Source organism: Dama dama, chromosome 3 (genome assembly GCF_033118175.1).
Source record: "Dama dama isolate Ldn47 chromosome 3, ASM3311817v1, whole genome shotgun sequence".
In the NCBI taxonomy this organism is placed as follows: Eukaryota; Metazoa; Chordata; class Mammalia; order Artiodactyla; family Cervidae; genus Dama; species Dama dama.
This window is the reverse complement of record NC_083683.1, coordinates 24,930,873-24,953,944: the sequence shown is the minus strand read 5'-3', so window position 1 is coordinate 24,953,944 and position 23,072 is coordinate 24,930,873. Positions and strand designations below refer to the sequence as shown.

At 37.5% G+C, this 23,072-nt stretch overlaps 1 protein-coding gene and 1 long non-coding RNA gene across 5 annotated transcripts in view; both read right to left on the bottom strand.

Moving 5' to 3' along the window:
- Positions 1-2,848, bottom strand: part of LOC133043788 (uncharacterized) — a 111,022-nt gene extending 108,174 nt beyond the window's left edge. The window contains exon 1 of the long non-coding RNA XR_009689770.1: positions 2,362-2,848. This is a non-coding gene — a long non-coding RNA (uncharacterized LOC133043788). The remainder of the gene's footprint in view (positions 1-2,361) is intronic.
- NAV3 (neuron navigator 3) overlaps positions 1-23,072 on the bottom strand; it is an 883,898-nt gene that overhangs the window by 533,486 nt on the left and 327,340 nt on the right. The gene's annotated exons all lie outside the window — the stretch shown is intronic.

The following is a 23,072-nucleotide window of genomic DNA, read 5'->3' as shown; positions in this document are numbered from 1 at the left end:
AAATTATACTTAAAAAAATGAAGTACAATTTACATATTACTTTAATTCTTTATTAAAAATAAAAGCAATAACTTTAGACAATTCATGTAGAAACCTTGTGGCATATACATAAAAAAATATCTAATCCCTTTGAAGGCACAGAATTATCTCACAGAAGTAAATCTTCCTGACTTTTCCCAAATTCCCCCTTTATTAATTTATGATTTCACAATATTTGACTTAAATGTTATGATAAAACAAATTCCATTAAAGTAGGAAAATGGGACTAACACCTACTTGCTAAAATTATTCTGCTTAATAAACCATATATTTAAACTGATGGTGGTAACTGAATAAGAACTTCCTTAGATTTTGCTCCATTCACCATAAGTAATTTCTGATTTATTTTAATACATATATATATATATATATAATGTACACATATATAGTTACCATAAAGTAAAAAGGCTATCTGGTATTTCTCACTTCAGGGCTATCTGAATGTCTTTCTTAATTCGGAAAACTACAATTTTTCCCAATACCCTTCCCACAGAGATACACCTGTGTGTTTGCAAATGTGAAAATAAAGACATATACATACATGTATACAGTGCTTACATGTATACTGGCTTCCCCAGTAGCTCAGATGGTAAAGAATCTGCCTGCAATGCAGGAGACCCAGATTTGAGCCCTGGGTAGGGAAGATCCCCTGGAGAAGGAAATGGCAACCCACTGCAGTATCTTGCCTGGAGAATTCCATGGACAGAGGAGCCAGGCAAGCTACAGTCTGTGGGATTAGAAAGAGTTGGACATGACTGATTAACTTTTTTTTTTTAAATACAGTTATGTAATACATTTATGTATAACATATATGTGTGTGTGTGCGTGTGTGTGTGTGTGTGAAAGTCAGTCGTGTCCGACTCTTTGCGACCCTATGGACTATACAGTCCATGGAATTCTCTAGGCCAGAATACTGGAGTGGGTAGCCTTTCCCTTCTCCAGGGGATCTTCCCAACCCAGGGATCGTACCCAGGTCTCCCACATTGCAGGAGGATTCTTTACCAGCTGAGCCACAAGGGAAGCCCTTAAAAAGTTAAGCACAGAGGAGAAGTCTGCCCTAATAATGGATCAAATTTCAGAGTTTTTTTTTTTTTTTTAAGTATTTTAAATCCCTGTGGCTATTAAATAATCCACTCCAATCATCATGCATATAAGCAACAAGAACTATTAAAAAAAAAAACCAATACAACCATAGGAAAGATGCTGGTAGTAACAAACTAAGTCACCAACAAAATGGAGAAAACATAAGAATGGATCATTCAGTGTACATTGGAAAAGACTGAGGGCTCACAGAGGAAAAGCAGTTGGAATTTTACTTCAATATTTTTAATGTCAGTATACATATGGTGGGGAATTCCCTTGAGTATAAATGACCAAAATTTTCTAAGGAATTGATTATGTTCGCCAAGAGGTAATTATGAATGCAGCTGGTCTGAAAAGTACAAAAGTTGTACAGTTAATTTAAATCAAAGGGACCCTGCCCTCTAAGGCATTTTGTGTTAAAATATTATTAGCAGTGTAAAACATATTTGTATTTTGACGAGTCTAAAAGGCTGAGAAGCTAGTTTTAATAACAATCTGAGTTGTTGGGATGACTTTATTCTAGATTTAAGAAGGTTGCTAAAAATTAATGAGAAATGGAATTTTCAATTCTCAGTACCCATTCAATAGGATCAAATCACTTAAAACCATGAAAGTTTGAAAAATGTTCCTGTATCTATCTGTATGTGTGTTCAGTCATGTCCGACTCTTTGGACCCCTGTAGACTGTAGCCCACCAGGCTCCTCACAAATCAGCAGGAGCACCTTTAGTGTGATTCTCAATCTTATCGCTGATCTAGTAATAGGTATTACAAAGACCATTTCTATAATCTTTATTAGCCTGTTATTAAACAGTATCAAAATTTGGAAATTTAAGTCATTAACACTAACTAATGTTTTGGAGAAGCAAAGGGCAACCCACTCCAGTATTTTTGCCTGGGAAATCCCGTGGATGAGGAGCCTGGCAGGCTACAGTCCATGGACAAAGAGCTGGACATGACTTATCAGTAACCAGCAAACAATGTTTTCCCATGACTGGTATTGGGCTCCAAAAACATTTTCAGATTTATTGACCCCATAAAACAAAGCATCCCTTTTACAAAACTATTACAATTTATATAATTTTTAAATTAAAATAATAAACCACACAAAATAACTCAAGTCAAAGAAATACAGAAATATGAAATGGTTCATTGTACATGGTAAAATGTTCTTTTCATCAGATTTTGCACTTAAGACAAAATCTCTCTTTTCAAATCATGATTAGATTAATTCAGCATACCTAATAACAAGGCTTCCTTTCCAGCTTTATCTCCTTGAAACTCGGCATCAAGTGAAAAATCTCCTGACAGCAGAGAAGTGGCAAGTAGAACTGCTTCTCCTCAAGTTTTTGTTGTTCTCGCCAACTAAGAAGCACTCAAGGTTCATCTTAAATGTCAAGTTCAGGGGAGACTTTCTTATTTCAGCCCCTCCTCCACAGCCTAGGGTAAGTTCCCCAAAGACACCTCTCAATATACCTCATACTTCTCCTTTCAGGACATGAAAAACATGAAATAAAATCACTGTGTGATTATTTTAGCAATATTTTTTGATTACTAGCTGGAAGACACATGTGATTAGCGGTTTCATCAACTGCACCTTTGGAAGCCAGCACAGAGCCTGGCACCTGGGAACTATCTGAAAAAGGAGGGAGAAACAGAAGGCCAGCCAGAAGCCAAAAGTGGACAAGACAAGCTTAGCAGACAAAGAGAAGACGGGATGGAGGGACGTCAGGGCGTCACCACTGAAATGAAGCAACACAGCTCAACATATCTGAAGAGAAAGACATCTGTTTCAACGCATTCTGACTAAATGACTCATGAAAGGACCTAAACTAAAGTGAAAGAGGAACTCAAAATGACCTCGGTAAAGAAAATAAAACTTCACAAGGAGAAGCAAAAGTGAAGACTGTCATTTGAAAAGAAAGAGCTAGTAAATGATTCCTTCCCAAAGGCACAAGTGAAAAATCTTTAGTCATACAAAACATAGCAGAGAGCAAGTTTTAATGGCAAAATGAGTTTGTATTTGTCATATTACAGAAGACTGCTCAAACTGAGTCTATGATAACAAAGTCATTTTTAAAGAAGATTAATCAATACAATGGTCACAATGATGTCTAGATATAGTGCACATGAATTCTGCTTCTACTTTAAAATTCAAATTGAAAGTTTCTTTGTATTTCTGATTTACCATCCCTTGTTTGTATTTTGAATTCACTGTGTGAATCAAAGATAATCCAAGCACTGAGCTGCATAATTTGATGCAAACAACATGATGTGCTAATTTATGCCTGTTAATTAAATAAGATAAATTAAAACTTGAAATGAGTGCCAACAGGACAAAAAATAATATAGCACATAGTGTATTACTATCCAGGTGTTACATGTAATGTATTATCTCCATCTCTTGTTACTAATACTCATTATAGAACTTGAAATACACAAATATCACCAGACTTTGAAAAATCTAAGGTTACTAACAACCTGCATTTTATTCACTAAGTTATCCTCAGTGCCTTCCATATAAGAGGAGCTCAATCAATGTTGATTGAAAGATGGAATGAATTTTTCATTCCCGGTCTAGGTACATCTATGTTGCAGTGGTCTCTTTGCAGAACCACTGGCTTGAATAAGGTCTAATCCAAATTATATTCTGAAATTTATTTAAGAAATTGAGAAAGGAAGAACCCAGGAAATTCATCTACTGGGGATAATGTATGATTATATCTTATCATCTGAGCCTGATTCTATCTAAACCACCTCCCTAGTCTACCTTCCTAGTTCCCAAATAGCTTACTTTATGATATGCTGAAAGAATCAGTTACATCAAAAAACAATATGGGGTGTAAACAGAGGACTTCCAATTGACTCTGAAAGGGAAAAAAAAAAAGACTTATCTTCTCAGCAGACACCTTAACCAATAATATCTGCCAGCAAAAAGTTCAGGAAAGTTCACAGAATGCAGAGTTGAAATTTTAGCAAGCTCCATCAGCTCTATACTTCATACACAAAGCAAAACTGAGATAATTATTAGAGTAAACAGGTGCCAAAAAGTTTGTGACATATATTAGGGGACTTGCTGTTTGCAAATTTCTTCACAGTTTTTCTCCACAGTTGAATGAACAATAACATTCAGAGGAGAGCTCTTCCACTGACTGCCAAGCTCATAATAAAGAAGCAGAAATACTTGAATAATCAGTTTGGCCCTGATCCAACTATTACCATTTAATAACCAGTCAGTAATATATTCTAAGACTCTGTAATTTGTGAGATATAAATACTGCTATTAAATTGATTGCCTGCAATGTTCACCACCTTTGATGTTTTTGACTTAAAACACCATACATGACAAAGTCTCCAACCAAGAGCCCAATTAATTAAGTAAAATTAAGGGTGTCTGGCTGTACACGTGTGCATGTGTATGTGCTCCTGAAAAGATAATAAAGATCAGGTCTCTAACTACAGCTAAATTATAGCATAATTCAGGATCAGACCTTGTTTGATGATAAATCTCAGAAGCTTCTTGGCTTTTATACGCCTCCAAAGAAATTTCTCTGAAACCAGGACTTACTTTTACCGGACAATGCTGCAAGACTCAATTATACTTTGTATGTCTTTCCAAATAGGTATGATTTTTCAAATAGGGCAAAATCTCTGTTTGGGCAATGATAGAGGGTCCAACAAGAGGGAAGTATCAGGATCTGTTTTCTTCTCTTGGTTATTTCATTATTTTTGAAGAGCTGCAAGGTTTCTCCTTGGTCTTGAGGGCCCAAAATGTAACGCTATTGCATTTCCCCACCTGTTTTAGGAGAAGTTGAGATGTACACTGTACATTAAGGTACAGAAAGCACATTTTTCTTTTATATGGTATAGGAATGGTAGAGCTGTGCTTTTAAATCAAGCAATTTCCTGACTGGCAGGCTTTATTCTCCTGTAGTAGAAATGCTGCTAATACAGTAGTAATATCACTGGAAAGAGTAGTGCGTCTATATTATTTCATTCCAAGCCTTAGAGGGCGTTGGCTCAGTATAACAACAGTACTGGCTGTAAAATGTTAATAAATCACTTCATTTTGTATCAAAACGAACAGGCTCAGAAACAGCACTGAACAAGCAGTGATTGATTCTGATCATGTGCCTTTCCAAGCATTTCTGGAAAGATGGAAGGAGGGTAAAATGGAGGCAAAAAAATCTCAAGTCCCAAACTCTCTCAAATTTCTGAGATTAAAGAAAAATGTCTCCTCAGTTTCAGCAAAGAAAAATATGCTACAAGTTGACAGCTGGCTGTGACACAGAGCTGTTTTAGAAGACTGATGACTTGCGCTTACTGTGATTTTAGCTGATTCAGAAACAGAGGAAGGTATCATTTGATGTACCAGTTAAGACCCGTAAAGCCTTTCTAATATACAAGGGAGCTGCTCTCCCCTTACCAAGAAATGTCACCCCCAAGTCATTTTTAATTATACTGAAGTTAAATGCTTTGCTTTTTACTCTTCATTGTATAAATATGCAATAATTTATCCATTCTTTTCTTGATGGTATTACTTAGTTCATGTCCAAATTTTGCTACTACAATTGTATTTCTTGCACACACAGACACATGTCTCTAAGAAATATATAGGTAGACCATCTGAAAACACTGTTTTTGTAGGTCAGAAACAGGTAAGTATCAGCAATTTCAGACAGTTCAACTTAATAGGAGTGGAATTGCCAGGTCATGTCAGGATTACTAGGTTTTACCAAATTGCTCTCCAAAGTGGTTTTGCAATTTATATTTTCTTTATCAGGAGTATTTTAAAGAAAGTTTTGCTTTTTTGCAGTCCTTTCTGCAAAATGATGACTCATCTCCCACTGAGGAATTGCTTTTTCCAGGGTGTTGCAAGACAAGTCTGTCTCTCTGCTCTGCATCTCTGTGAGTAGTTTTCCAAATTCATCATCTCTTTTGAACAGCTCGCTTGGCAATTATAATGTTCTACTTCCCTGATACATTTCAATACCATAAAAGTTAGTCAAAGGAAATAAATATAAGCATATCTAAAGAAGGGGGAAGGTATATGATACAAGACTAATCAACCAGCCTTAATCTCTAAGAACTGAATCCAAGAATTGGATGATGGCCAGGAAGATTCTATACAAGCCCTTTGCCATGGGGCCTTCCAGGTGGCTCAGTGGTAAAGAATTTGCCTGCCAAAGCAGGAGACATGGGTTCCACCCCTGGGTCAGAAAGATCCCCTGAAGAAGGAAATAGCAACCCACTCTTGCCTGGGAAATCCCAGGCACAGATGAGCCTGGCAGGCTACAGTCCATGACGCTGCAAAAGAATCAGACATGACGTAATGACTAAACAATAACCACCACCTTTGCCATGGGGCCTCTTAGCTTTTTTCCGTAACAGTGTACCCCCTCTGACAGCTTAGGCCAATTTTCCTCCTTGTCATGTCTCTTTGGGGCCTCCGGTCAGACTGACACCAAGACCCCAGTCTGGAGTTTTAAGGCTGACGACTGCTCCGTGCAGTCAGACGTCATGTCTCTTAGGAGCCATCGCTCGCCTCGAAAGTCTGCACCTATTGGTCCTGCCCTGTGCTTCTCAAAGTACCTGGCCTCTTGGTCTGTCGCTGCCTGCCGCCAGCTCTCAGTAGACTGTTCCCAAACAGACTTTCCTCCTCCCTGTGGTTCCCATTCATCTCTTTATACCTGGCAGTAAGCACCCACTTACTTAGCAGATAAATAGGAGATATGTGTCACTTAATTCTTCTCCTTCAACACTGACTTCACACTAGGAGCCAGCGCGTGTTCCAGCAGAGGAGTTCCAGCAATGGGCAAAGTAGACAAACCCTTGCCTTCAGGCAATTTACCTCCTGGTTGGGGGAGACCGCCAACAAATGTATAATGGGTCAGATCACAAAAAGTGCTAGAGATAAAGTGTGCTGAATCAGGGAATGAACGAACTGCATTCCGTTTCTGCTTCAGCATTCCTCCATAGACTGTACATTGCTCAAGTGCAGAGAGTGGGTCTATCCTGCTCATTTCTGAGCCATTTATACCTAGACAAGTGTCTGGCACCTAGATTAGATTGCCACCTGACTAAATTAAGTCATGAAGGAATCTCAAATGTCCTTCATACACAGAAGATGAGGGTAAGTAAAAACTTGCTTATAGATCCTTGATATGCCAGCAATCTAGACCCAAAGGGAGATGGTCTAGCTACCCCAAACTTTATTTCAATGGGCATTTTCCCCACACCTACCTCAGTGGTTCTAAATCAGGATGCAATGTGCCTATCACTAATTATTTTTCAATGTTTAAAACTTTTGCTGAATATAGATACAGTCATTCCAATGTCCTTTAAATAGAATGTGGAGGATATTGAAGGGGGAAAAAGGAAAGCAAAGCATGTATCCAAATAAATATTCATCCTTCCTAGAGAACATTTAAACATTGTCACCTAAGCACATTAGAGAGCAGGTTCAAGATAACAGTCCTACTCAAATAGAGTAATAAGGTAAAGAATAAACAACTCAGATGATATCTTTCATTTGCACCACTGCAACAGAGCAGTGATGGTGCTATGAATATTACAGATTTTATTCTTGTTTGGAGAGTTTTAATCTATTCAAGTATGATGGACGAACTATTCATATATAAAAATGTCACATGTTCAAAAAATAGTGTAAAAATCCTCTTAAATCGTTCTTTTCTCCAGTCAGTACTTTCAGAATATCCAGACGATACTTCTCAAATAAGAGAACTATAGGTAATGCAGTGTGACCTGTAGATCCCTGTGAAAGACTGTGCACACTTACCTTCACACAGGAGACCGTGACTTCTCAGAGAAAGCAGACACGCACACTGGACGTGGCAGAGAGGTAAGGGGACGAGACACAGAAAGAGCAGGAGGGGGAGTGAGCAGACAAGAAGCGCACAGCATGGAATCCTAGCCTTTAAGGAGAATGAAGACGCAGAAGAGCAAGGAGTTATCCTTTCCAGGGGCTGGTGAGATCCATCTGGGCTTCCCTGGTGGCTCAGATGCTAAAAATTCCACCTGCAATGTGGGAGACCTGGGTTTGGTCCCTGGGTCAGGAAGATCCCCTGGAGGAGGGCATGGCCACCCACTCTAGTATTCTTGCCTGGAGAATCCCATGGACAGAGGTGCCTGGTGGGCTACAGTCCATGGGGTCACAAAGAGTCAGAGACGACTGAGTGACTAAGCACAGCACATATACATGAAGAGAAATTCCACGATTTTATCCTTTGTTTTCTAACTAAGCAACAGAAACAATTCCCCACTATACTCAAGACAGCAGTATAAAGACATTTGGCCATTCATAAAAATCATTCAAAGATCCTATTTTTTAATTAATGCATTTAATTGGGATGAGACATTAATTTCTCTCCTAAGACTTAGTTATGCCACGTTGTTCCATTAATGATCAATTGTGAAAGAAATCCCTATAGACAAGAAGCATTATGTCCTACGCTCTACTGCACAAACGAGATGACATACGGCAGCAGAACACACACAAAGGTGACTTCATGATCCATCAAACAGTGTCTGCTGAGAACCTTTGACTCATTAATTAAAATGTCAACTAATTTTAAAAATTTCTATGACAGCAGTCAAATAAGGGAATGCTATTTAAAAACAGGACTCTGCCCTATCATAGCACAATTTTAAAAATAATGGGGTTCTCTGATATTACAGCTGCATGCATCAGCTACTTTGTAGAACACAGAACATGGTCACATAGGCAATGCATTTGAAATAAAGCACTGACTGAACTACTGAAGTAAGTATTTGGGTGATATGGATGAAAGGCAGCCCTGAGCATAAACTCTGGAATTAGACAGCCTAGATTAAATCTGATGGCCACGTTTACTAGCTGTGTAAACATAAGCCAATGTGTATGCTTCATTTTCTTTACTCTAAGGTGGGAGTAATAATGTGCCTACCTCCCGTGAGTATGAGGATTAAGTAAGTTAATATTTATAAAATGCTTAGGGCAATCTCTAGAACAGAGCAGTTACGATGTATCTGTAGGGTAAAAACTTTTTGTCAATATTGGAAATTGCTTCAATTCTTACCTTTAAGAACAAAAACTGTAAAAGGCTGCAATTTTCCTGATTATGATGCTATTTCCCCCCCTAAAATTCTAACGAATACTTAAATTTACAATTCTAAGTGCCAGAAGTAAGTTTTCAATCTCAGTGGTGGTTTAAATATTACAAATTCTACGGCCAATTTTTTGTCACAAGCATCAGTAATCACCTTTAGTCAAACATTTATAATGTTGATTTACTTTACATATTAAATCCATTATGCATCCCTAGATGTTTATAAACTAGCTGAATATTTTTAAAGAAAAGTTATTTATTTCTATAAAATGATTTCTATAAAATCATAATTTATGATGTAATGAATAGTACAATTAGAGGATAAGAGGATGACTTTGGAATTTAATTAAGATTTGAGTATTATATCAGCTTTACAGTAATTCTGTAACTTTGGGAAGTTTATTCAATTCTCAGAGCTGTAATTTCGCCAGGAATAATTTCCACCGGGAATATTTTAAGGAAATTTCCAAAATAGAAAAAAAAACAAAACAAAACACATGACAGTTACTTCAAAGTTTCACACTATAAATGTCACATTTTTCATATTAAAACATATATATTTTTGTGTTTAAGGATGCAAAAATATTGTCATCATCTATTAAAGATGATGATGTTGCAAGGAAAAGAGCATCTCTCTTTTCAACATGTTTAATAACTATCTTTAATTAACATTATTTGTAGTCCCAAATCTAGATTACCTTGCAGTTGGTTCCTTGTAGTACTGTTTATGGTATGACAGTCTTTAAAACAAAGAAATTATTGCTCATGCTGATTCACAGAATGAAAAAAAGTATCTCTGTAAATGCAACAAGCATGTGATGGCAGAAGCCAAATAAATGATCCGATGGAGAAGGGATAGGCTACCCGCTCCAGTATTCTTGGGCTTCCGTTGTGGCTCAGCTGGTAAAGACTCCACCCACAATGCAGGAGACCTGGGTTTGATCCCTGGGTTGGGAAGATCCTCTGGAGAAGGGAAAAGCTACCCACTCCGGTATTCTGGCCTAGAGAAACCCATGGACTGTATGTGGTCACAAAGAGTCAGACACGACTGAGTGACTTTCACTGTTCACTGTTCAAAAGTAAAGTGAATGCATTAAACCACCAAAATAGCAGTGTCTGCAATCCAATGCTGAGGAGGATGCTCTATAGATAAAGACCATGAAGCCTGCAAGTGTATCCTTAGATAATGAGAACGGCCACTATTTACCGAAGATTTGCTCTGTGTCAGGCATCATTTAAGCTTGAAAACAACACATCTCATTTCAATCCTCTCAAAACCCCAAAGGATTCTTATAAAACAACCTGAATTAATGAGAAGATTTTTCAAGGTGACTGGAAACAAAATTAAAATACACCAAAGAAGTGAGAAATAGAACCAGGAAAAAATATTCTGTTTACATTAAAAATCAAACTGTTAAATAGCTAGAGATGAATGTAACAGAACAGATCAGGACTATATGAAGAAAAAGATCACGATATCTTTGAATGATATAGAATAAGATCTGAATAATTAAAAACTCATTTTATAGTCTGACAAGGGAAAATTGATTATAAAGATGCTAGATCTCCCAAGATAAATATATACATTTGATGCAACCCCAAATAGCACTCTAATAATCATGTTTTTCAAACAGTAAAATGAGTATGCTTAATTTTACCTAAGTATTTTCTTACCCAAAAGAAAGAAGTGGCAAACGGAAATAGTTATCTTGCAAATCCCTTCACTGAAACAATGGTGTATAAATATTTTCTGACTATGAACTTAACATTTATAAGAGCTCTCAGCACTTTGAAAACAGTAGCCGAATTCTAACAATTATTTTCTATTTCCAACCTCACAACTAACGTAAAATGTTACTTGGGAATGTAAATTGGTTTAGCTTCTCCTTTACATTTAAGTCAATTATTTAATATTTGGCAAGTGCTTTGAATCTTTTAGACTTTTTTCTGGCCAATGTTAAGAATAATATCTAGGATTTTTGATAAACATCTTTATGAATGCATAAGAATTGTCAATTTTTGAAGAAAAATGACTGTTATAGAAAAATGCTGGGCTCTGCTGGGTCTGCATTGCTGTGCATGGGCTGTCTCTGGCTGCAAGGAGCGGGGGCTACTCCGGCTGCAGTGCTCAGGCGCCTCGCTGCCATGGCTTCTCCTGCTGAGGAGCACGGGTTCTGAGTGAGGGCTCAGGAGCCGTGGTACACGGACTGAGGTGCCCCTTGGCACGTGGGGCTTCCCTGACCAGGGATCACACCCATGCCCCCCGCATTAGCATGCGGACTCAGCCACTGCACCACCAGAGAAGTCTGAAAGATGACTATTTTAATTATCATTTTAACTTCTTCATTGTGAAAAATATGTGATAACTTCAGCAACATAAAGGTTCTGTTATATTAAGTATATACTGACTTTAACAATAAGTATTAGAAACAGTTTTTAAAAGTCTAAGGACTGTGATGACGACTCATCTTAAGCACCCTTCATTCTGCTTACGGAAAAAAAACCATAAGGAAATAGTTACAGATTCATAAAAGTATTAAAGTGATGATGTACACTTAAGATACTAAGTGGACATAACAATGGAACATAATTCATAGGGATATAATGAGCATACAATGAAATAATAATCATATCACATTTAATATGCTGCTAAGCATATTTTAAAAAATCAATAAAATTCATTTTACAGCTGAATTTATTCTAACAGAAATGTTTTTCCACTTCTCTCTGAATATGAACCTCTTAGTCAAAATTAGAAATATCCATAACATAATTTTGTTTAAATTAGCGTCACTATATGAAAAATAAAAAGGAAACCAGTTGAAATGACAGCTGGCATTTCTGAGTACTTACTAGGCACAATGCTAAACATCAGTAAATATTTTAAATTATGGGATATGTATCTGTATATTTTCTAAGATATTTTCAATATACAGCTATCCAAAAACATCTGTACATACTTTATTCAAAAATCAACATATATGTGTGTATATCTTTTAATATATATAGAGTATCTATAGATATTTATAGAATAGGAAAAAAGGAAACCCCAAACTTGATATATTGCTTTTATTCTTTTAATTTTTTTTGATATATTGCTTTTAAAAGACTCATCATTCCTCATAGCATATGCTATGGACTTTAGATTTATTTTCTTTAAAATAGCCAGCAAAGATAACAGAGGTAATATCAAATATTTGACAGTGATATAAAAATGTATGATAATATAAATCTATTAGCTTTTTTGTTGTTGTTACTTTACAAAGAACATCAAAAGATTGCAACCTCTTTGGAAAAAGTACATCACCATTCTCATTTTAGTTAAGATAATGGAGGAATAATAGTTAAGCTCACCAGGAGTGTGTCCTAGTGGAATGTTCTTTTCTCGATTCCCCTCCTGATCTCAACACTCCAAACCATGCAGGCAGGCACAGGCTGATGACAACATTTCTCTGGTTGACACTCCACCCACTACCCACCAGTCATTAGAAATGGAAAAGGCACTAATGATTCCTCGATGCTTACAATGTGTCAGGCTACACAGGTTATTTAGCCAAACAATACATTTCAGTGCTTTAGGAAAACGGACTAGGCCCCAGTGAACTACACTTTCTTTGGTGTCAGAAATGGTTAATGCTAACAATTTAATAAGGTTCCACCAAAGGAAAGAGGAAAACTAATCAAGCTCTACTCTTGTGCCTCGACATAATCACATAAAAAGGTGATAGAGCAAGAATAAGAATCAACTCAATATCAAGAGTACTACTATCACTTTCAAGGTGGGGGAAGCTGGTATTTCTAGCCTCAGCCTTAGAGTCTTTTGGCTCCAGGATTTGCTCTCTGAATCCAGTCATTGCTCTCTCCTCTGTGGCATGCTGTTGGCCATGGTGTCTGAGGCTCTGCTGAAAATATCTAAGCTTTTCTCTTCAGATAAACAAATGTAACGTCAGTCCTGCTTTCCAGGGATACTTTATAAATTAAAGCAACACTGATTTAATTGCTATGAAATGGCCTTTGTTTTTCTTTCTTACCTCCATGATGGACTAGTTCCCTGGAGTAGCTACTTGCCAAATGGTACCCTAGTGTCCTGAAAGAGTTAAGGCAGCTTGTATATTTGCATAATTTACAACTAGGGAGTAGCTGGGGACTGGGAGAATCTGGTTCAGTCGGCCATTTAGAAATTCATTAAAATTTATTCACTCTTTATGCTTTCTTTGGCTATGACCAGTACCTAAGAACATCAAAAATGTGTTTCTAAAAGTAAAGTAGAAAATAAGGTAAAACCAGTATTCTTACATCTGTAACTGTAACCTCTTAAATCACCCCATTGTTTGGGGGTTTTTTCCCTTAAATACAGAAACTTATTCATATATTCACATTAGGCAGTTAATTGAACAGAATAGAGGTTGCTATGGAAACAGTGTGGTATGCCCTAGTACTTAGTGAGGAAATGAACACTACTAATTATCACCAAATGTATGATATTTCTGCTTTTGTACTCTATAGTTTTTAATGTACAATCTGTTTAATGAGCAGCAAGTTGTTCATCCAGTGTGCAGAGGGTAAATGAGGTCTAAAAATAGATGATTAAATCTTCAGGTGTGAATCTGCCAATTTTATTTAAATAAAGCAATAAATAAAAGACTTGTCTTTCTCCCATATGCTTTAATAAGAATGGGGGTCCTTATTGGAGCCTAAAATCTTAAATACAAGCAGTTAAGAGAATAGGAAGGTGCTGCCAAGAAAAAGTAAATCTGATTCTTCCCTCACTTCATTAAAATATTTCACACACCCAACACACTCAAAAAGGTATGTATTGAGTTCTTACCAGGTACCGGGGAGGGATGGAGGCCTGGTCCAAAGAAACATGGTTTTACTCTGTTACAAAGCCAACCCTATGAGGGTCCATTAACAAGTCAGAGAAAGCACGAAGAACTCAGAAGAAAAGCAGGTTAATCCAGCCCAGGAGACTGATGAAAACAGACCTTACCCAATATCCTTGAAGGATGGTGAAACTTCTGGCCTGCTGAGTTGCTCATAGCTGCCAGAAGGAATAACTTGCTCACCTGCAGACATAACCTTGAATTCCACTAGGAAGATGATATGGACACTGAATCAGGAGACCCTCTGAGCACGATGGAGAGCAATCTGCAATTGATGGCCTGCTCGTCACACTCCTATGTCCTGGAATATTTGTCCCCCCACATGACCACTGGTGACCTCTTCTACTATTGGTGTTATTTATTTACTGTAGGCCCTTGCTGGTTATCTATTTAAATATAGCAGTGTGTACAAACAGGAAAAGAAGTAAAACTGTCACTGTTAGCAGATGACATGATACTATACACAGAAAATCCTAAAGATGCTACCAGAAAACTAGGAGAGCTTGCCAATGAATTCAGTAATGTTGCAGGATGCAAAGTTAATACACAGACATCTGTGGCATTTCTATACACTAACAACAAAAGATCAGAAAGAGAAATAAAAGAAACAATCCCATTTACCATCACATCAAAATAATAAAGTACTTGGGGAAAAAACCTATCTAAGGAGGCAAAAGACCTGTACTCTGAAAATTGTAAGATGCTGATGAAAGAAATCAAAGACAACACAAACAGATGGAAAAAAATATACCATGTTCTTGGACTGGGAGAATCAATATTGTTAAAATGACTAAACTACCCAAGACAAATCCCTACATACCAGAGTATTTGAAAGAGAATCTGGCTGCAGCTTTTTCAACTTTGACCCTGGTTAGTTGAGTCCTGGAGTTTGCTGTCCAATTTCTGACTGAAATGTTTCTCTCACCTTACTTCCATCATCTCTGGTGTTAAACCTATGGGACCCTCTCCAAGAACTACTTCTGTAACCACTATTGCCATGAGCTGGCCCCAACACAGATTGCTGGATTATGCAATTATGGATATTTTAAGACTACTATAACCTGGCAAGGAATCATCTGTTGTATAGGTAGCTCCTCCCATCTTCTCCCAAGCCTATTTGGCTCCTACTTCCAGCATGCTAGGAATCCCCAGGACACCCAAGAAGCAGGTAACAAGCAGAATGTTATTTTAAAGAGGGGAGCATTTTCAACGTACAAAAGTTAATATGGCTTACATATATTTAAGCATACAGCATATCATGATAGCAAAATAGGATACTACTTCATAAACAGCTTGGAAAGATTTCTTGGTACCACAGTTAAAGCATATTTAATGTTTTGGATTTTATTCTAGGGGAAAATAAAAGCAAATGGTATTGCAATAGTCCAAAGCAAGAGATAAAAGGAACCAGAAAAGAATCAGATTTATCCACGGCTTTGCAAGCAAAATGCCCAAGCTCCAATCACAAAGCACATGAAATAATGGGCACTGGATAAACATTTGTGGATGATCCCATGCTCTCAGGTCAGCTTCAAATGTCAAACTAAAGGCCACTTATCACAATTACACTTTAAAAGTCACGTTATTTCGATTCATAGAGCAGACTCAGAATTTCTATTTCACTTCACTTAGCACATGAAATTTATAATTAAACATTGATCAAGCTGCAAATATTTATTGAATACTTATATCCAAGCCAGCTGGAATCCTATTACTAGACTCTAAAAGAAAGACAGTATTTATGCGCTTGTAAATAAGTCAGCCCTCATTTTTTTTTAACAACTTTATTATTTCTATGCTAGGATAAAATTGTTATTAAGTAGTATAGATATTGATCAACAGCTTATAAAACTGTGCCTTTAGGCAATTTTGAGAACTTCTTTCAATATGATAAAATTATTTTCAACTATATGAGCAATTAAGGTTTTTACTTACTGTGTATATTCAATTCAGTACCCTCAATGTGCTTGAGAATGCTATTAAAAAATTTTAAATTCTGGAAAATGCAGAAAATATATACAGTCTGGATTTCTCAAAAGCAACTTGCAAACAGAAAAAAACAGCAAATGTATAACGTAATTATACTTTAATGACACAAATAATAATTGAAAAATTGTTCCTCTTCCTGATATTTTGTTTCTTCTCTCAGTTTACAAATTTAAGCATCTTGTTAGGCAAGAATAGTTTGATGTAATTTTTAACTTCTTACACATGAATTTACTGAGTTTCATTTCTTTCCATTAATTTTATGCAGAACTCGCTTTCAATTATTCATCTTGGCTTGTTCAGTTTATGGATTATTCAGGCCTTTTGTTTCTGAACCTGCCTCTTTTCAAATTCAAATCACTACATATCTGTTCTTACTAGCAATGGTATTGATAGACAATAAAAATCAACGCTTATTAAGAACTTATTATGTGCAAGCATTGCTCAGAACATTTTACATACAGTAAACCACTAAATCATCACAATAATCCTCTAAAGTAAGCAATATTAATATTTCTAATTTACAGATGAGGGAAAAGAGGGTAGTTAATTTCCTTGACGTTTCAAAGCTCATGAGTGGGGATGTCAGCATTTAAACCGAGTCAGTCTACTTTTAGAATTCACACTTTTAACAACTCCACTATTATTGATACTTCATTCCTCCAAAAGTATTTCTTACATGTATTTTTAAACTTTATTCTATAGAATGACTATTTACAAAACTACAGAAAATCAAAGACAAAGGTTGGAAAAATCTCCAATCTGCAATAAGCCACTAAAATATCCCTGAGAGTTAAGAATGTCTGCATTAATACTAATGTAATATTTGAAAGGACTTAAGGAGGTTAAATCTGACAGATAATGTTGCTTTAAACTTTGCAGTAACATGTTAATTTCTCAAATGAATATCCCGTACATTGAGAGGAGTCATAAACTTTGCAGTCATTCTCGGTTCTTCTCTTTCTCTTCCAGCCTACACGGCATCCCTCAGTACATCCTGCAAACTCTACCTTCAGCAGCCACCTCACAATTCTGCCCTTTCAGCTGGCTTAGGTCAACCTCCGAGTCCACTCTTGTCAGACTACTGAAGAAGACTGCTGAGTACAGAGTGCACGTCTGGAAACACTTGTCAGATTGCGTCTCTTTTACACTCAGGATCTTCCAGTGGCATTTAAGGTGTCTCCAAACAAAAGTCGTTTCATGGGCTAACATGGAGTTGCCATTCCTCTGGGCCAGTTGGCTGGTTCTCCAACTTTGCTTCTACAACTTTCCTCTTGTTCTCTGGTCTCCTTACTGCTGCTCAACATGACCATTATTCTCAGAGCTTTCATTGATATCTCTGCTTAATTTCTTACATCTCACATATTCACATGCTGACATCACCCTTTATTCAGTTTCTACTCAAAATGCCACTTCTTTAAGACAATCTTTTCTGGGCCAGCCTCTTTGAAATAACCCTTTGTCATTTTCTATCTACGCACCCTGTCTTCCTAGTGCTTCCTGCACTACCTGACATTACTGATATTCTGCCTTCATTATTATGTAAATTCCCTTTAGACATTGCTGTAGGCTTAATTCCTAGAGCAGTGTCTGACACACAGTGGATGCTGAAAACATTTGCTGAAAGAATAGGTGGATTTAGATACAATATTTCTTCTTAAAATCATTTCACTCAGTTCAGTTCAGTTCAGTCGCTCAGTCGTGTCTGACTCTTTGCGACCCCATGAATCGCAGCACGCCAGGCCTCCCTGTCCATCACAAACTCCCGGAGTTTACTCAAACTCATGCCCATTGAGTCAGTGATGCCATCCAGCCATCTCATCCTCTGGCGTCCCCTTCTCCTCCTGCCCCCAAACCTTCCAAGCATCAGGGTCTTTTCCAATGAGTCAACTCTTCTCATGAGGTAGGCAAAGTATTGGAGTTTCAGCTTCAGCATCAGTCCTTCCAATGAACACCCAGGGCTGATCTCCTTTAGGATGGACTGGTTGGATCTCCTTGCAGTCCAAGGGACTCTCAAGAGTCTTCTCCAACACCACTGTTCAAAAGCCATCAATTTTTTGGCGCTCAGCTTTCTTCACAGTCCAGCTCTCATACCCATACATGACCACTGGAAAAACCATAGCCTTGACCAGACAGACCTTTGCTGGCAAAGTAATTCTCTGCTTTTTAATGTGCTATCTAGGTTGGTCATAACTTTCCTTCCAAGGAGTAAGTACAGCAGTAAACTGAATCTAGTCCTTCATCATCTTCTTTTCTTTAAGGAGAATGAATCATAAGCTCTTGCCCTGAGCTTCTAACAGATATTTTTATCTATAATTTTCCCCTGTAAAATGCTGTTAATAATTTAAAGGTTGAAATATGTATCTTTATATTACTGAGAAGAATTATCTTTCTGATTCTCTGCAAGAGAAAACTCAAGGAAAATACTGGCATTTGAGTATTCTTTAAGACATGAACAAAAACACAAAGATACCTCCATCTCAGAGAACATGCTAGACCTTAATAATGGTGTGCAGAAGATAGACTCCCCTGAAGTGTCTCATCCCTTATTATGCTGCCTCTTAGAGAAAGTATCCCCCCAAACTCCCACTGACTGTCTTAGACAATTCACTAAAGGGCTGTCCTACACTTGAAATCAGAAACTCTGCTGTGAAGGTGATCTCTCATAATGTAGGATCTTTCACTTTCCAGATTCCCACCAACTCAACACCACAGGCATCCCCAGGGACCGTAACAACTAAAAAAGGTTTCCAAACATTTCCCCCCTCCGGTGAAGAACCTGTGATAGGCTAGAAGCCTTTCAAGTTTACCCTTATTCTTCTGTAATACTCTCCTCCAAGTCTGACTTAATTCCTTATTTGCTTATAATCCAGAGAATATATTATCCTCAGATTATGCCTTTCCTGAAGCCCATCTCTAATCAAGATGCCCCCCACAGCTCTCTGGTTGCCTAAGAGATGATGGGTAAAAAGGGTCTTTCATATCTTTAATTTTAATTAATATTTTATTTTTAGTCTTACACTATTTTATATTCTTATAAAGGAATCAAGCAATTTTATATAACAAAAGAATACTATATTTTAATTGGAAAAGAACATACTTATAGTAATACAAATGTGTTCTGCCCTCAAAACCATCCTATACCAAGACATCTAAGTGACACTTTGGTGAATCATTTCTTTTCCTGCCCTGGTATCTGCCAAGGCACATTCCTGTCAACATAAATTGGTATCCATTACTTTTCATTGTGAGACTGTCCAACATAAAACTGTATTACAAATATCACTGACTAAAAATCACTATGTGTATATCACATTCTCTGGGTACATACACATATGTACTTTTGTACCTTCCTAGATGACAAAAGAAATGCTACATCTGCATCCAACTCTCAGTACATTTCAGATACCAAATGTATTTTTTAAACTATATAAATTATAAATGCACATTATATATACACACATACATACATATTTCATTCAACTTTATGTTTCATAAATTCTCCACATCAAAATTCATTTAGCAAATGGAGCAAAATCACTGTGATTGATAGAACATGATGTGTTGAAGCCAGGAACTAAAACATGAGGACTTTATTGCCTTTCTAAATATTTTGGAACAAGTACAACCAGCCTATGCATCATGTTTTCTCGGTGCTTGCCTAATCATTTCTCCTCCAACTTCCAATGAAATATTCATAAGGGTGAGCATCATGCAGAGTACAATGGGCCTTGATCAATGTGGTATGGTGGAGAAAGACTGAAGACTTGAAATTCAATGCTGTGAGTCTCCTGCTTCCTCTGCTCATTTTCCTCATTTACATAATTAAATAATAATAATGGATCGGGCAAGCGTTATGCTAGAAACATAAGGGAGCCAAAACGTTCCTGTTGAAAGAATAAGATGTTAAATTTGAACATGTCCAATAATCCCCAGCAGCATCATTGAAGCGTATACACTGTATTCACACAAATATTATTTTTCAGGTTCTAAGACATGAGTGATGTACTAATGGGCAGGAAAATGTTAACTCTGTGATTGTCAGTTGGGGTTGGGGGTTATCTTTTTTTTTTTTTCATTTATTTTTATTAGTTGGAGGCTAATTACAATATTGTAGTGGTTTTTGTCATACATTGGCATGAATCAGCCATGGATTTACATGTGTTTCCCATCCCGATCCCCACTACCACCTCCCTCTCCACCCGATTCCTCTGGTTCTTCCCAGTGCACCAGGCCCAAGCACTTGTCTCATGCATCCAGCCTGGGCTGGTGATCTGTTTCACCCTAGATAATATACATGTTTCGATGCTGTTCTCTCGAAATATCCCACCCTCGCCTTGCCCCACAGAGTGCAAAAGTCTGTTCTGTACTTCTCCGTCTCTTTTTATGTTTTGCATACAGGGTCATTGTTACCATCTTTCTAAATTCCATATATATGTGTTAGTATACTGTATTGGTCCTTATCTTTCTGGCTTATTTCACTGTGTATAATCGGCTCCAGTTTCATCCATCTCATTAGAACTGATTCAAATGAATTCTTTTTAACGGCTGAGTAATATTCCATGGTGTACATGTACCACAGCTTCCTTATCCATTCGTCTGCTGATGGGCATCTAGGTTGCTTCCATGTCCTGGCTATTATAAACAGTGCTGCGATGAACATTGGGGTGCCCGTCTCTTCTTTTGATAAGACTTTCTGATCTCAAAGGTGGCATGCAATGGAGCTTTGTGGTTCAAAGGGAGAGTTCAATGACGGTTGTATTAGCTTCTAATTACTTCCTCGGGATTTAAAGAAAGTGATGGATTTTTAAAATTATTTACTTGTGCGGGGCGTGGGTGCTATGTTGGGTCTTCCTTGCAGCAGTAAGCAGGAGCGACTCCTCGGTGCGGTACACGGCTGCTCACTGCGGGCGCTTGTCGCGTGGGTCCCAGGCTCTAGTGCGCAGGCGCAGTAGCTGCGGTGCGGCGGCCTGGTTGCCCTCTGGCATGTGGGATCTTCCTGGACCCGGGATCGGACCTGAGTCTGCTGCACTGGCAAAAGGCCGCCTCACCGCTGAGCCACCAGGAAAGCCTCAAAGCGATGGTTTGTTTCAGAACCTGCAGTATTTCATTTCTCGCATGCCCTAGGTTGCTGGGTGCTTTGTTGGGTAGAGTGCCAATGTCTATAGTTCCACCATGAAAATAAGACCCAAAAGTTGTAGGAAGGCTTCCTAACTACCATCCCCTCTGGTTTCACAGTGATTGACCCATAAAATACAGGGAAAATATTTTATAAGTGATAAACTTGTAAACGACAAACAATCGTTTGCTTATCACTTTCAGTGCACCTCACAGAGTTTCAGAATGGACTCAAACACATCAAAAATCCAGTCCTTCTCCAAGAATAAACTTCCTAAAAAATAAAACCCTGAGTCATGTATTTCACCCCTCCATCAGTTTCTCCAACTTTTCTACCACTCATGCTGCCGTACCAATTCCAGTTTCTAGCTTTTATCATGATGTCATCTAAGCTTATCAACTCTTTTTGATTCATATATTTTATGACTTTTGATTTTTGTAAGTTTTAAGTTTTTAACTGTTCATTCAATTCATTCATATAAAGCCCAACATATTTTCTTTCTGTACTCTTTCAACAGCCATTTGGCCTCTTTTTCATAAAATGAATGTTCAAAATCAGATGTGTTATTCTGAAGATTGGGCCCAAAAACAGGTAAATGGTGTGTGAATGGATTCCATTAGGGTGCCTACATTTTTGTCCCAGCAACACCTGCCAACATCATCATGAGTAGCAAAATGACATATTTACTAGGTGACTTCTGTATGAAGTAGCATGTCATAAGAAGCTTTCATCATCTATTATCTTGAAAAAAACCCATTACAAAGATTAGAAAGATGAAGTTCGGGCAGATAAGTTGCCCAGGATTTCATAGGTAGCAAAGTCGGGCACAGGAGGAGGGGAAGGCTGAATTTCAGGTATGAGACTAGCAACATTGCTAGTTTTTCTAGAACTGACACTTATTTTTATGATTTGGTCTAAAAGGTAGTCTCCAAATTAAAAGCATCCTTAATTTTACAATGAACAAAATTTGTTTCTATTTGGGCAGTGGAAATAAACTCAGAATCATTTGTCTTTCACATCATTGTAATAAACCCTTTACCCAAAAGGTGTATAAACATTTGAAAATTTCCAAATCTGGGGTGGGTTTGCGTGTGTGCGCATGAGAGAGAGAGAGAAAAAAAAAGAAACAGACAGACCTTCCAAATTTGCAATTTGTCTGTCTTAAAAAATGCTTCCCCTCCAAAGTCATTCTGAGAATGGAGTGCCTCCCTGTGTGTGTGTTTTTAAATACACATGGAGAAAAATGGCGACTTAAAAAAGTGATTCACACATGAGAACTCTACTTACTCATTTTTCGTTCTCACAAGTTCCCTGTGATAGCAAAAGCATTCATTCCTTCAATAGTCCAGACACAATTAATACCATACATCATGGGTGAATCCAACCGACAGGACACACGGTCTGCAGGGACCACGGAATGCCTGCTTAGAATGCCAAGTACACCGGCCATCAAAGCTCAAGACAAGCAAATGTGCTAAGATTCACAGCTACATTTTTAATACATGCATTTTACTTACCTTACTAATTAAGAAAATTGTCAAAGTAAGAGGAAATCATGAAAGGAAATTGGCCGGGTCAGAACAAAGGACCAGCAGAAAAGACTTAACCCAGCCTGATTTCTGGATCTGTCTGATGTGGTTTATGGTCTTAATCAGCAGAAACTTATGAAATCTAAAAAATATTATTGATGGACACACATTCCTTTTAAATATTTTAGGAAGCTTTGTGGCTTTTGACAATATTCATAAACTTAAGTAGGGATAAAGAAACAGCTTTATGTTCTGAGGAAGCATGGAGAAACGTGGTTGGCAGTGATCATTATGTTATGCCAACAGAATAAACCACTTTTTCAAAAC